Source organism: Sitophilus oryzae, unplaced genomic scaffold, assembly GCF_002938485.1.
Source record: "Sitophilus oryzae breed Bouriz unplaced genomic scaffold, Soryzae_2.0 scaffold_467_pilon_pilon, whole genome shotgun sequence".
NCBI lineage: Eukaryota > Metazoa > Arthropoda > Insecta > Coleoptera > Curculionidae > Sitophilus > Sitophilus oryzae.
Genome location: NW_022147048.1, coordinates 2,258,500 through 2,266,630, shown reverse-complemented (window position 1 = coordinate 2,266,630; position 8,131 = coordinate 2,258,500). Strand labels below are relative to the sequence as shown.

Genomic DNA, 8,131 nt, shown 5'->3' with positions numbered 1-8,131 from the left:
TTTTATTTTAGTAAATTCTTAGTTATTTCCTTCTTAATTTTCAATAAATTTTATTGAAATAAATGAATCTAATGCATAAGCTATACCAATTCTGCTTATATTCTAATCACTGAAATTTTGATTGAAATCGAATTATCCATATCTCTTACCATATCTTATCTATATTAGGTATCTATATTTATTATTATTTATCTATTATTATATATATCTTATATCTCTATTAAGTATTTATGAGGTTTCTTGTAAAGATCGTAATCAGAAATATGTTGGGCAAACTAGAAGATCAATATTAACTAGATTTAAAGAACATTTAGCTCAGATAAGATATGGTAGACCGGATAAATCTTGCGTTGCCGAACATATTGTTGATAAAGAACATTGTATAGATCTTAATAATTTAAAATTAATTAAACAAGTCTCAAATTACACGCAATTAGATGCATATGAAAGCATCAGAATTAATAAATGTAAAGATAGTATGAACAGAGACAACGGTCCAATTCCTTCAAGTTCTTTGTTCCTACTACTCTAGGGGCGGAAATTTAACTGTAACGCTCGGTGGGCTCCGACTCGGTTGGCTAGATCTTGCCACGCCCACTCGGTGCCCACTGAGCGAGTATATAAACGCTCAACTTGTAGATTGTATTTTAGTTTATAATCATCTGCTGATGATGCTAACATGGTTAGCGAAACGCGCGTCCCGTGTAAAAGTAATAGTGTTTTGGTGTATTGTGGTGATTTAGTGTTTTTATTTTGCTGTGTAACACCAAAGGTTCCAACCCTCAACTGTAATATACAATAAGATTCTTTAATAAGTGACAAACTGTCTGATGACTAATTTTCTTTCATATAAAAAAAAATAAAACAGTTATATAGTTATATAGATAACCACAAACCATTTGATATATTTATTTGTTTCATATTCATGGCCAGCTATATTAAGTATAACAAAAAAAATCTCCATTTGGAGCTTATCAAAGCTAGGTCAAAGGGAAACGTGTGGTGTCAATGTACTGGAAATATTGTTTTCAATTTAATAAAACCAATTCAAGTTCTATTTATAACAAGAAAATTTATTTTAAATTGTTTGAAAACAAAATATGTGTGTAAATACTTTAATTTAAATCGTCAGTTTAATCACAAATTGGCATTGTTTTTCTACTGGGGATTTTCCAACTGCAATGAGACCTCAACTCGCCAAGACGTACCGCAGGGGTTAGTATTTGGCCCTGCTCTTCCTGTCTGTCTGTGTGATGGCTTTGTGGCTGGATTGGTATGTCAGTTTCTTTAAGAGGTTTAGGAAATCTGCTGGCAAACTGTCCCCTGTAATGAACTGCTGCCACCAATGTTAGGAACTCTACCAATATTGAGTATTCTTCTTCTTGTTGATCTGCTTATGTTGAGATTCTTAATAATAATAATAATAATAAAGGACTTTATTTGTACAACTGTGCCATATACAATAATAGAAGAAAGAGAAAAAAAGTAGTGTACAAAAGGGCGAGGTTCAGTTGAGCAGATTAGATATTAGCCCCCCCCCTGTTCAACTAACCCACAGAGAAGAAAATATTTGTTAACAATAATAAAAATTAATGAAACTAAATCTTAAGTAAATCTACAAATATCCCATACAGCACGTCCAAATGAAATTACGTTTCTACAAGGGAGACACATGAGAAACAAAATATGTTAAAGTGAACCTAAGTGTTCATCTAGTTCTAGCATATACATATGAGATACACGCAGGTTTCTATTGATAGAATTCTGTGATACAGTGTTTACTAGTTGTATACCGTATGCACTCAAGATTCTAAAGAGTTTTTTGTAACGTAACAAATAATTATTAAAATGATGAAATCTGACGTCGGTATATGAGACATACAATGTATAAGTCATATGTATGTGTGATACTTTGTATCATAGTTGTGCCTATAGTACACACCTTGTAAAAATGTGACGTATACACATAATATAAATATCTGTATAGACACTTTGTAATAGTGTACTGTTGTGTCTACATTTTAGCATGAAACGAAGGTGTGCGCACGCGCGGATAGCCTCAGCGTAGACACACCGACCAAGTGTATCTTATGTGTCCTCTCTCCTTCCTCCTTTCTAGGAGTGGTATGTGTTAGCAGTCATTATTGTTTTATCATTCGGAAGCTCTATATAAATGTTCTGTTTGTGTGTAGTTTAAAAGAGATTTTAAGGTAAGCACAAGTTTTTAATTACCTTGTTACACCTTCCTAAGAGTATTATTAATATTAGAGCAGCGACTCTTCCCTTACTCGATACCCAATTTACCAAATTTTGACACTAATAAATCAAAACTCCAAATATTCTCGTATAATGATAAAGAGGTTAGCTCTGCAATATATTTTTTTTTAATTTGGAAATAATAAAAATCTAAATGGACCAGGGAAAGAAAGATTTAAACACTTCAAAGAACTTCTTACACTGATATTCGGTAAGTTATTGATGGGTCAATATACAGATATGTTTAATATTCAATAATCACTTTCATATAAAATTTAAGGGTGAGATTGTTAATCTGGAAATAAAATACAACAAAGTCCAGCAGAGTGCTCGATGAAAGTGTATGCTAACAAACCAACTGTTTGGAAGGAAAAGAGGAGACAAAATGACTAAACGAGGTCCACCAAATCGTGGCGATGTACCAGTGTTTACCATTTTAATATGTTGTTATACTAGGTACTTATATTTTTAATACAATTTGATACAAATTCTGTTCTTTTACAGTGTTTTCTTAGTTCTGGTTTCTGCAGTGTAAATAATTATTATTATTGTGTTATTTGCGCTATAGAAATATACGAATTTTATTTTTTAACCACTTAATGCATTTTATGGAAGAAAAATGGTACATACATAACAAAAAAGGAACAATTTTAAGGCTACTTCTCTTGAACTGACGATCGAGATACTTTTGGAAAATACAAAGTTTTGTTTTCGTAATTTTCATTCTAAAAAGATATAATTGGTATCATTGAATAAATATTTCTTAAAAAGAACGAAAAGATAGGCATCAAAACTTGTATTATTTCCTAAATTCGTTCATAAGAAGTAGTTTTATCTAGCACAAGATGTATATACGAAGCAAAATACATACGTATACACGCGGTAGTCACAACTGCAATGTGTAAACAGAGTTTAAAAGTAATACACAAGCACTGTGTATCCTACGGAACACTGTGTATCCCTTACTTTGTGTATACGTAAATGCTATACTGTGGCTACATTGTGAGGCGGACGTTTAACCTTTGTGCATACGTGTTGAACTACAATGTGTAAACGTAGCATATTTACATCGGGGGAATTGTGTCACCCTGTGTCTACATCTAATAATGTAAACACATCGTAAATGTGATTTGATGTGCTGTATGGGATAGGATTTAGGTTTTTGGTGAGGTTGTCTCCTCTTTGTCCGGGCGGTAAAGCCAAGACCCCTCCACACCTTCTACCCGTGAGACATGACCACAGACAGTAGAGAGTGCCTGGTATGAGGGACGGGATAGCTACGTCCGGCATCGTTATGTATCTTGGTGCAATTCCCTGGCCACCAATTCCCATGCAAGTGCCAGGAACAAGACAGTGAGATGCTTCTTAGACTCTTAGACCGAGCCAAAGTGCTAGAGGAGATTATTCTAGCACCTTACAAGGAGCTTCCCCACCAACTACAAGGTCTTGCATCTCCTATGGGAAGTTCCATTAGAGTTTGTTGTTATATACTTTTTTATAAATTTGATTTTTTTTGTAAATTTGTAATCTATGAAATAAATATATTATAAAGAGATATTTTTCTCATAAATTACAAATAATGTATAACGTCATTTCCGTATACTTTATAAGAAAGATTAGAGTAAAACACTCATGATATACGTAGGGAATATATTATACAGAGACTCATATCCTGTATAGAGATATTTAAAGCATTAAAACACCCTGAATATGAATATTATGTCTTATCTTTCAGTAATAAGGCAATACATATGTTATCAATTGCAAAAATGGGTGTATATCATAAACAAATACAGCATATTATAAAAGCGAGCAAAATCATTAATATACTTATTTTTTACTGTACGAACCATTAAATAAATTGAAAAACCAATTTAGAGGATTAATGATAAGATTTATTAAAAATCAACAAAACTTTTGCAATAATCAGTAACCCAACCCAACCGTTTTAGAACATAAGCGCCGACTCTGGGATAGAAAAGGGTCATTCTAATTAGTCATAATTAGATCAGAAAATTGGTTACTAAAAAGATTTAGGAGAAGGAGGAATAAATAAAAAATTAATGCGCCGAAAATGCCTTTTACTATGTAATTGTAAAAAAAATCGGTAAAAAAACTTTTAAGTTAAACGGTTTTATCTTATGTGCACTGAAAACTAGAAAATAATAATAACAATTAGGTATTTTGAACTTCTAGTTCAGAAACATTTTAATACTAGGCAGAATAGCTTTTAGGCATATTAGACTAAAATAAAAACGTGGGGCCCATTAACTATTGCTGTAATACTTTCTTCTATACTAAGTGTGGATTGCATCGACTTACTATAATCGTAACTGGACATTTTGACAATCAATAACCAGCCGTGGCGGCTTCACCAGCGAACGCCGAGCTCATGATCTACCAAAGTATAAAGATATGCTTTGCCATAGGTAGGATTTCAGAGGGGCCCCACGTTTTTATTTTAGTCTAATATGCCTAAAAGCTATTCTGCCTAGTACTAAAATATTTCTGAACTAGAAGTTCAAAATACCTAATTGTTATTATTATTTTCTAGTTTTCAGTGCACATAAGATAAAACCGTTTAACTTAAAAGTTTTTTTACCGATTTTTTATTTTTGTTTGTTTTTTTATTTATCGTTTCCATGTTGTTCCCACGAGTAATGGACATTTTAACGGTCGACCCCCCAGAGGTTCAGTAGAGGGGCAAGGCTATAATATACAACAAGAGGCGCCCAATCTTGAGGGGAAAACGCTTGCGACATTACATTTTTAGCCACCCTAATGCCATACAGTCCTCAGCACGTTTTAACCTATTACCTTAACTTGGGTGCTAAAGCTAACTACGTAGGTACTTCTAATCACCTATTTTTTTTATCTGTCCTTCTAACGTCACACAATCTTGGACACAACTGTTCTGGACACGACTACTCATGCCCTCACCTAATACGCCATTTTGTAACGACGTCCATCTTGGATTTTAAATTTTGTCATAATCACAGTATTCTACTAGTGTAGCCCTTTCATTTGATACCCATATTGAGGGGGTTGTGGAAAAATATGAAATCCGCCATTTTGTACCGGCGGCCATCTTAGATTTACGATGTTATTGATGTTACTATATTGTATTGTCATCGGAACTAAAGGTGTGTACCAAATTTCAGATCAATCTGACAACAGGAAGGTACTTAAATTTCAATTTCTAATTTTGACCCAAACAAATAAATAAATACCGTACGGGTCGAGCTAAATAAAACCGTTTAAAAAGAAGATAATAAATAAAAGGAAAGAAATTTTGGAAAATACCATTCTAACAAAATACATTTTTACTCGTACTTGTGAGATTCGGAAGTTAAAGTTCTTTGGCAATTTTCTGATACGGATAACTGATTGGCTCAATGATCTGAAATGATTGAGAGCAGTCGATTTAGGTCACTGCGTTAGGATATTAAACTATTATTTATTATTCTATTGATTCTTATAGAATTTTTTATTCTCTTTAATTTTTACCTCTTGAAGTTTTTCGCTATAAGGCACCGTTTTCGAGTTATTTACATTTTTTCCCAAAAAGTACCAAAATTCAAGATGGCGGCCGATTTTTTTTGATGACGCACACATCGGACAAATGGAGACTTTTAGTATGTTAATAAGGGTTACTAAGGCTAACTATCTTCAATGGTCGCAGCTTTCTAAAAATGTTTGCAAATTCAAAATTATTTGCACTGGCCTACTAATCTTTTCTGATCCAATGCGGACCTCTCAGAAACTAAAGACAAAGTAGATACGGTTTAAAGTAGAACAATAGTATTAAGTTTGCTGGATATTATTATAGAAATACTTGGTATACTTAAACAAAACAGCGCACGCCTCTGAACATTTTATGAATTAAATCACCCATGTTTTCAGAAAACTGCATTCCCCTTACCGTTGCCCCGTCGTTTTTGATGAGATCTGATTGTCAAACTGCATGTCTATAATAATTTTCCTATGTTGTATGTTGTTACTTAGATTAGAACCATTTTTAATCGCTATATAAACGTGTGAACTGTTTGTAATGCCGTTGCGATAACCTTTTGGACGTTTCGTATCCTTTTAGGACGTTGTTGTGCACCATAAACAATTTGTGTGCAGTATTAGTCGCACGTAGAAGACCGATTGAATATTTTTGGCTTGAAAATGGTAAACTTTGATATCAAAGGTAAGGTGGCCCTTATCACGGGTGGAGCTGCGGGCCTAGGATTTCGATTTGCAGTGGAATTATTAGAAGCTGGAGCTAGGGTAAGTTTTAAAATCGTTGTATATCTTCTTAGTTTTTACTGAAAAATAGTCAAATTAAAGATTGAGGTAACTAGAAAAAAAAACATTTTTTTCGCAAAAATTTGTAGACTGTTTAATTTTGGGTCGCAGAATTTCAACTTTTTAGCAGTTTTTCCAAAAAATAAATCGAAAAATATTTATAAGAAAATATCACTGGTTCTATGTTTTTAAATTTTTTAAATATTCTTTTACATTTTTAAGTGTTTTTTCACATTCTATTGTACAGTATGTCCCATTTTGTATTGTAGCTAAACGATACTTTTACCAATAACAGAGATACAGGGGGTGTCCCAAACTGCAAAATTTTCAAAAAGACCCTGTTGCTCGGAAACGAAGAGGGCTATGAAAATTTTGTTTACATCTTCCATTTGACAAAAAAGTGGGACAGATTTGTGCAAACCGCAGCCTTTCTATCTTCACTAGTAACGGAGATACCGTGATTTCAACCAAAATGGGACACACTGTACATACGGAAAGAAGGTATGACTGTGCTGACTGGAGTTAATCCAGAAAAAAGGGTTTATAAATTTTTGTGAAAAATATCATAAAATCCGAAGAGAAATAAAGGTAAAATTTTAGGCTGTTACGTTAGCCGATATTGATGCACACGTAGGAAAAAAATCAGTGGACATATGGGAGCAATATGGAAGTGCAGAGCTGTATTTGTGGACTATGTAACGTAGTGGCAAAATCATTTGAAGGTAGTTATTGATGGTGATATTTCAGAAAAAAACAAAAATAAAAATTAATATTTTTTTAGATGCTTTTGGAAAACGTTGGAAATTAAACTTGATATCCTAATAGAGCAGGACGGCCGGGCATTTGAGCGGTCTATGGGAAAAGACGTTGCGTTATTAGTAGTCTGCTTTGGTTGGTTATAGCGGCGTAGGGATCGGAGAGTAGGTAAACCGTCGGCTCTTTTGCTGTGGTGGGGCCTAGTTTTTCTTTTCTCTCTTTTGACGTGTTTGACACTTTTGACAGATAGACTACTTATTTAACTGGTCAACTTATGAAGTTGCATAAAAATACACTACATCACCACATTACACCAAAACACCTTTAATTTTACATTGAACGCGCGTTTCAACCATGTTAGCATCATCAGAGATGATTATAAACTAAAGTTTTAGCAGATGATTATAAATTAAAGTACAATCTACAAAATCTTGGCAAAATCTAGCCAACCAAGTCGGAGCCCACTGAGCGTAACAATAATTAGATTTCCGCCACTAGCGTAGTAGGAACAAACTTGGCAGGATTTGGACCTGTTTTGTCTTGTTTTTCTTTGTTTACATTTTTATTCTGATGTGCTTTAATTATGCATCTATAGCCTGTAATTTGAGACTGTTTAATTAATTCAGTTTAGATTTACAATTTCGTTTATACACACTATGTTCCGGCACGCAAGTTTGTATCGGGTTCAATCTTATTCTGAGCCAAATGTTTCTTTAATCTTAGATATTGATCGTGCTAGATTTTTGCCCATTATATTTCTGATTACAGTCTTTACAAGAAATTTACATGAAATTACCCGACCTTTCAGGAAGAGGTGTTTTGCCTT

General features: G+C 33.5%; 1 long non-coding RNA gene across 1 annotated transcript; it reads left to right on the top strand.

The window, feature by feature from the left end:
• Positions 1-5,994: 5,994 nt before the first annotated feature.
• Positions 5,995-7,194, top strand: LOC115886100. The gene is made up of 2 exons (XR_004050831.1): positions 5,995-6,531; positions 7,150-7,194. It is a non-coding gene; the product is annotated as an uncharacterized LOC115886100 (long non-coding RNA).
• Positions 7,195-8,131: the final 937 nt, after the last annotated feature.